The sequence below is a fragment of the Papaver somniferum genome, chromosome 2 (assembly GCF_003573695.1).
Source record: "Papaver somniferum cultivar HN1 chromosome 2, ASM357369v1, whole genome shotgun sequence".
NCBI lineage: Eukaryota > Viridiplantae > Streptophyta > Magnoliopsida > Ranunculales > Papaveraceae > Papaver > Papaver somniferum.
This window is the reverse complement of record NC_039359.1, coordinates 173318669-173326300: the sequence shown is the minus strand read 5'-3', so window position 1 is coordinate 173326300 and position 7632 is coordinate 173318669. Positions and strand designations below refer to the sequence as shown.

Here is a 7632-nt window from a genome sequence, read left to right as displayed (position 1 = left end):
CATGGTACTAGGACCGGTTCCCTCACTATGACAGGTTACTAGGATCGGTTCCCAAGAGTTACTTGTGACAGATCACAACACTAAACTTTTTTCGACATAGCTTTTGCATACGATGTCCAAATTCAGTGATTTTTGGCTCGTTTTGACCAAAAAAGCAATAGCTACACGTATATGATCAGTAGATGTCAACATCATAAACTCACAATTACCGTTTCTTTCAAAACCCAAATATAGATAGAGAAAGTATGAGTATATAAGAAAAGAAGTCTCCTAAAGATGTTAATTAGTCATATAATAACCGAGAGATCATGTGCTTCCTCACCTTTTAAAAGATTGAGCACCAAGGTGAGCATGCACATTCTAACACAACTAGGTTGTTTTGAGTTGATCCTTGTCTTGTTCATCACGAGTGACTAAGACAGAATCATCATTCTTGACCTCTTGATTGGTTTGTTTTCTCTTGTTCCATCTCTTGTTTTTCTTCTTTGACTTGTGATGAAGAGTGTCATTATCACAACCTTTACTAGTACAAGAGATTTCAGACATAATGTCTTTCTTTATCCTTTCAAGAAGACTCTTGTAATTATTGTCACCAACAATTAACAGCTGAGAATCATTCTTGTGACTAAGTTTTGGTCCCTTCTTGGCTATGGAGGCTTTTGGGACCCATTTAGAGTTGGGTTTCGCAGGAGCAGCTTTCTCCTTCATAATACCATTAGAATCATTGTCCTTTTGAATATTTTGCGAAACACCCCTTCTCCAATTTGGAACATCAGATCTTGTATTTGCATTTACAAAGTTATATCTCTTTGTATATTCCGGTCTTTTATGAGATGACCTTGTCGAATGATATGCAAAATTCGAACTATCATTATAATAATTATTTTTCCTAAACTTAGGACAATACCGATCTGAGTTCTTAAGAGGAGAAAACTTAGCTAATTCGTTTGATACAATGGAAAGCGCATCTTGCATCTTACGAACTTTGCATCCCCATTGCAAGTGTCCTTTATTACCACAATAATAACAATGCTTAGTATAAATATACGAAGTATGAGTTTTAGTGTTACCTTTTTGTGGGTCATCTTGCATTGGAGCTCGACGAGTGTTCTTCTTCTTCTTCTTAGCAGAAGTGCTCTCTTTGATTACTGCTGGTTGAACACTATTCTTAGACTTGACAGACTTTTCTTCTTTACAAGAGATATGAGTCTTTGTCATCAGTGGAAGCCTCAGATTGAGAAGAATTTGTAGCTTTAACAAATTACCTCTTTGCTAATATTTGAAGCATTTATTCCCTTATAGCCCAATCCTCGTGTATCACGATGATTTCTACTTGCTTCTAACATTGATGTTAACTTGTTTGAGCTTTCATTGGATTTTTTCAGTTCCAAATTTTCTTCTTCCAACATCTTGATTTTATCAAGAGCACTGGCTAGATCATCCTCAAGGCGTTTTTCTCGTGAGAGATATACACCTTCATTATCTTCAAAACTCTTTTGTTGAGAGTTAATCCTTGCATCAGATTCAACAAGTTTCTCTTCCAACAAATGAATTTTTTCAAGAGCAGCATCATGCTCCTCGTTCAACAGTTCTGCTTGAGAGAGACTAGCGTTTTCTTTTTCTTCAAGACCCTGAATTTGTTTAGAAGTATCTTCCCTCAATTTTTTTCGTAGCCTAAACGATGCCTTTCACATTCAGTAGTCTTTAATTGTAAAGTAACCTGAAGTTCCTTTATTTGCTCATTAGACACACTTAAGAGAATTTCATTAGAAAACAATTTCTCACGAAACTTTTCCAACATAGAGTCTGTGACCTCTGATTCTGAAGATGGTTTAAAAACCTCTTGCGATACGTTAACTGAGTCTTTCAATAATTTTCTCTTTCACTTAATTTTACTTTGACTCATTTCTTATAGGTTGGATCGCACCAAACACAAATTGTTAGATATTTCGTGTTTGCCTGCTCTGATACCAATTGAAAAGGAGAGGGTACCCAAATATACCTCAAGCTAAAACTTTTCCTACCTATAAGTTCTTTCTCCGAAAGTGATTGTCTATGGACTGAGTCGAGACAATACAACTAATCGGTTCACACTTTGTGTGATCGTCTATGGATACTAGATCGATACAATACAACAACAAAGTATGTTTACTTGATACAAAGGTTCGCACTTAAACAAACACAATAGGATTGCTTATCAAGTAAATAGGAATTAACGTTTGTGTAATTTACTTTAATTATAATAAAACAATTATAATGCGGAATATAAAAGTAAATGACACAACAATATTTTGTTAACGAGGAAACCGTAAATGTAGAAAAACCTCGGGACCTAGTCCAGAATTGAATACTCTCGGGATTAAGCCGCTACAAAAAATTACACTAACTTCGTATATTTGAGACCAAGTAACTAACTCTATAGTTCACCTAGTTCCTTCTGTATTCCCACGCCTTCAACTTATAAATAAGTCACGTACTTGGAACAATTCCTTTGGTTCGTATTCCAAACAGTAAAGGAATAACAGATATGTTTAGTATCAACTCTATTCAACCAAGTGATATGAGTCGGACAAAGGCTCTTCTGTTTATCTCAACATAAACTCCTTCTTCAGGTATTTATACCTATCTTATGTTCAATCACCCCAAGGTAATCGTTTAATATTAAGCCAACAACACCTTTAATCCGAAGAATCGTGTTGATGCCGATCTACTCAATTAATCAATCCAATCTACCACAAGGATAAAACGATTATTAATTGGATCCTCTTTTACCGAAACAAGTATTGTGCACACCAAAGATTATGAAACTCAAGTCATATCTTCAATATCTTCTTTGTCTTCAAATCTTCTTAAATTTTCAATAAAAACCTGCACAAAATCAGTTGAATCTCTTGTGGTCAATCACGCACAGAATGGAGTCTGTTAACAATGGATTATCACAAGATCGTCTTTAGAACTAACAACAGTCTAAAGATCCCTGTCGAAACTCTGAACTAGTTTGAGTGAATCTTATATCAGAAGAGAAGATTCTCAAGAATAAACAAACTAGGTGCAATCAGATTTCAACCATCGTTAGTCAATCAAATCAATCGAAAACAAAGATAAACCGGAATTATCTAGTTTCCCACCAACGGGTCGCTCTAGAGCTTCTCAATCCCAAATAAGACTTTAAACTGAGCGGCCGTAAGAGATTTCACATAATTAGATTACTCTCCTCTCTGATAGGCGGCTACACCAGTAACAACAACAAACGAGTAAATCTGTTGTTACGAAGGATTATTTTGCTAAAAAGGAAAACTTCGTGTATTTATAGACTAGGAAGTTTGGACACCAAGCATAATTATCATAGAGATCTTCATCTTCATCCACAAAAATTCACCATCTTCCTCCTCATAAGCAAAGTTACCAGGAACAAGTTTAATAAGGGATAATTTTTTAGGAGATTGAGATTTTCTCTTAATTGTCATTCTATCATTTAACTCATTTTTTTTCCTTGAAATAATCTTGTCTAAAAGCTGGATTTCGAATAAAATTGGCCCGCACATCATTATTATGAATTTTGCTTGCCTCTTCAAGTCTATCCATAGACAAAATATTATTCACATCAAAAACATTATCTTCTAACCCTGCTTGAGTTTTAGGATCAACAGCACTACCTGGAATTTCCTCATTGGACTTGGAATCCTTGTTAGATGATTCCAAGTCTGAGACCAAGTAACTAACTCTATAGTTCACCTAGTTCCGTCTGTATTCCCACGCCTCGAACTTATAAATAAGTCACACACTTGTATCAATCCCTTTGGTTCATATTCCAAACAGTAAAGGAACAAGAAATCTGTTTGGTATCAACTCTATTCAACCAAGTGATATGAGTCGGACAAAGGCTCTTCCGTTTATCTCAACATAAACTCCTTCGTCAGGTATAGATCTATCTTATGTTCAATCACCCAAATGTAATCGATGAAGATTAATCCAACAACACCTTTAATCCGAAAAACCGTCTTGATGCCGATCTACTCATTTAATCAATCCAATCTACCATAAGGATAAAACGATTATTAATTGGATCCTCTTTTACTGAAACAAGTATTGTGCACACCAAAGATTGTAAAACCCAAGTCATATCTTCAATATCTTATTTGTCTTCAAATCTTCTTAAATCTTCCATAAAAACTTGCACACAATCACTTGAATCTCTTGTGATCAATCACGCACAGAACGGAGTCTGTTAACAATGGATTATCACAAGATCGTCTTTAGAACTAACAACAGTCTAAAGATCCATATCGAAATTCTGAACTAGTTTGAGTGAATCTTATATCAGAAGAGAAGATTCTCAAGAATAAACAAACTACGTGCAATCAGATTTCAACCACCGTTAGTCAATCAAATCAATCGAAAACAAAAGATAAACCACAATTATCTAGTTTCCCACCAACGATACATGGTAGAGCTTCTCAATCCCAAAGAAGACTAAACTGAGCGGCCGTAAGAGATTTCGCCTAATTAGGTTACTCTCCTTTCCAAATAGGCGGCTACACCAGTAACAACAACAAAAGAGTAAATATGTTAGGATTAGTTTGCTAGAAAGGCAAACTTCGAGTATTTATAGACAAGGACACCAAGGAATTTCCAAAACCGAAAATATTCTCAAGATATTCATAAAAGCACAGATTCGGTTTTCATAATTCCTAGAAATGCTCTGTCCAAAAATAACGATCGAAATCTCTAGGAAAATCTAATTAGTAAATGCACATTATTAATTCTGTAATTTCCTTATAAAATGAAATTAATAACCTTAATTAAAAGATTCTTAACTTACTTATGTTTCGATCTCGGGATTCTCTTCCCTTAGCCGTTAAGGAATATCTTTGAACAATTAAAGAAATAAACATTCACAGCACATGTTCAAAGTTTGTCGACATCTTAATTTTGTAAGTTCTCTTTCACACTTACAACCTTGAAACCGACTTGACACACTTCCAAACAAGTTTAGAATTGGTTCATCTGACTTTCAAGAACTATATGATTGATCAAACCAACATTCAATCACAAACATGGGTTTAACGGTTATACCAAACACTACACCATTTTTCCAGATTCGCAACTAAAATTCGTAACGGCCCAGCAGCCGTTACGAATATTTCTGTTACAAAAAGCCGTTACAACCTGGTTGTAACACGCTGAAGCCGTTACGAATTTTTTTATGATTCGTAACAGATGCTCGCCGTTACCAATCGTAACAGGCTAATTTTTTACGCGTGCTGCTCACACGCTTGGTCACACTAGACTCGGGTAACATGTGTATTTGCGCGTGTGCCATTCAGCCATGTGCCATTTTTTTCCACCCAACATGAATTACACTATATGATAATTTCACCCTTAAAGATATGATTTTATCCCCCTCTCATCGAGTAGTGAACTACATTTCTCGTTTCCCTTCCTCTTTCTTTTTTTCTCCCCCTTCTCATCGAGTAAATCCATTTCTCTTCTCTTCCCCATGAATACAGATTAACCACATCTTATTTTAGTTCTTCTCAACTTAAGATCTCAGTTCTTTAATCATCATCGTCGTCATCATCATCTGTTTAGGGTTTCGATTTCAGTTTTATCATCACCAGTTTTAGGGTTTTCTTTAATCTGTTATCAAATCATCTAATCTTTGAAGAATTGATCTTCAATCGTCTGTTAAGCGAGTTTAGGTTTTCGATTTCACAGATCTCTGTAAGTATTTATCATCTGTAGGATTTCGGTTTGTAAATTAGATTTTACGGTTTCAGTATTTCAATCGATTTTAGGGTTTCTTGCTACTCGTTGATTTGGTATTGAAATTCTTAGGGTTGGGTTTGATTTTCTACTGAGAGCATATGATGTACATAGTTATTATTTATGAATCTGTTATTATTTATGAATCTGAACTGAGAGCATATTAGATTTCTGATTCTGATTTACGATTTCAGTTGTGGTATGTATTGTTCATTGCAAAAATAAGGTTTATTGTTAAGTTTATGTCTCTTTAATAATTATAAATGACAGGTAGGGTTTAGTATAATGGAAATAAGTTTAAAAGTTTTCATGTAACTCATCTTTAAGAGTATGAATCAAGTATCCCAACTGCGTAGGAGGCCCTAGTTTGATATAATGTTGTTGGGGCCCTTTTTCCTCACTTACTATGTGTTGACTATACTTGAATGGGTCAGGGTGAGTCTAATAGGCAGACACTAATAACCAATCTCAATTAGAGTCTGACTATAATTATCTCTAGCTTATCATTCTTTCTATAGTTTCATTACTTTCAACGACGTCTTTGTTTTGAATGAAACATTTATTATGCTTTAACTGTAGATTTACAAGGCAAATGAGGAAATTTCATACGTAAATGGATAATTTGCGTCTAAATATTTCATTGATGTTAACACCTTAGAGATTTTTGGTTGATTTCAGAGGTGTGGTTTGGTCGGACGAGCTATCCAAGTTGAATATATCTGTATCTCAAGGGTGTTACCTCCTACCCAATGACTTCAATAAATTTATAATGCACAATGTCAAGGAGCTCAAATTGTTGATGATGCACAACAGGTAAAACCACTTTCCATTTCATCTCCCTTGTAGTAAGATTTACCATGTAAAGATGAGTTTTCACTTTCCTCCGGCCTTTCTCTGTGCTTAGGTTTCTCTTTTTCTTCTCTATGGTATTTGTATTGATTTTTACTTGTCACCTTTATCTTACCTGATTCAGGACTTTTTGTGCTGAGATTGCACACAACTTTTTTATAATAAAGAGGAAGGATATTGTTGAGCGCGCATATCAGTCGTAACTTGTATGTCTGTGTTTCCAACAAGACAGCTAGGTAGCACAGCCAGGAAAACGAGTATTCTGATCTTACTTTACTATCCAAAAATTCGTATTTGTTACAAGTATAACTTGGATTTGTGAATTATCTGAATCATATCATCATTTACTTAGTCGTAACCTGACACAGTTGGGAGTTTACGGTATCTTAAGGTACTCCAATCTTCTTTTTTCCTACCATTGTCAATTATCTGAATCATATCATCATTTACTTAGTCGCATGTTTTGTAGGCTCTGCATCTGAGTAATAATGGCCTCAAATCCCTTCCTTTGACGCTATTCAAAATGTGCACCCAGCTATCGGCTCTTGATCTTCATAATGCATAAATCACAATTGATATTCTCAGTCAGGTATTGACTTTTGATTCTTTTTTTTTATCTAAAACTTGTTCAAGAGGTGATAGTCTTATGTATCCAAGTATTATGTCACACAAGCGGTTTGAAGGGTGGGAAAGTTTTGATGAGCGTCGTAGATTAAAGAATCAAAAGCAACTAGATTTCTAAGTTGGAAGTTCTGGTGTGTTTGATGAAGGTGCTGATAAATATTAAAAAAGGTACTCGATCTCTCAAGTCGCACATTGCCAAAGTATATGAATGCAGTTCCATATACATTTCAGATGATCAATCAAAGATAACTTATATGTTGAATGCTTTTTCATAGTAGTTTTTTTTTTATTCTTAGTTTTGTAATTACAATATGCTTTTGTGCAAAAAAAATTAAAGGTATTGTAATCTTCCAATGTTTCCCGTGTCTGAGTTTCAGTCTTCAAATGTTTGCT

General features: G+C 34.9%; 1 non-coding gene across 1 annotated transcript; it reads left to right on the top strand.

The window, feature by feature from the left end:
* The first annotated feature begins 6349 nt into the window (after positions 1–6349).
* On the top strand, positions 6350–6439 carry LOC113354828. The gene has a single exon (XR_003362039.1). It is a non-coding gene; the product is annotated as a small nucleolar RNA Z101 (small nucleolar RNA).
* The last annotated feature ends 1193 nt before the right edge of the window (positions 6440–7632 follow it).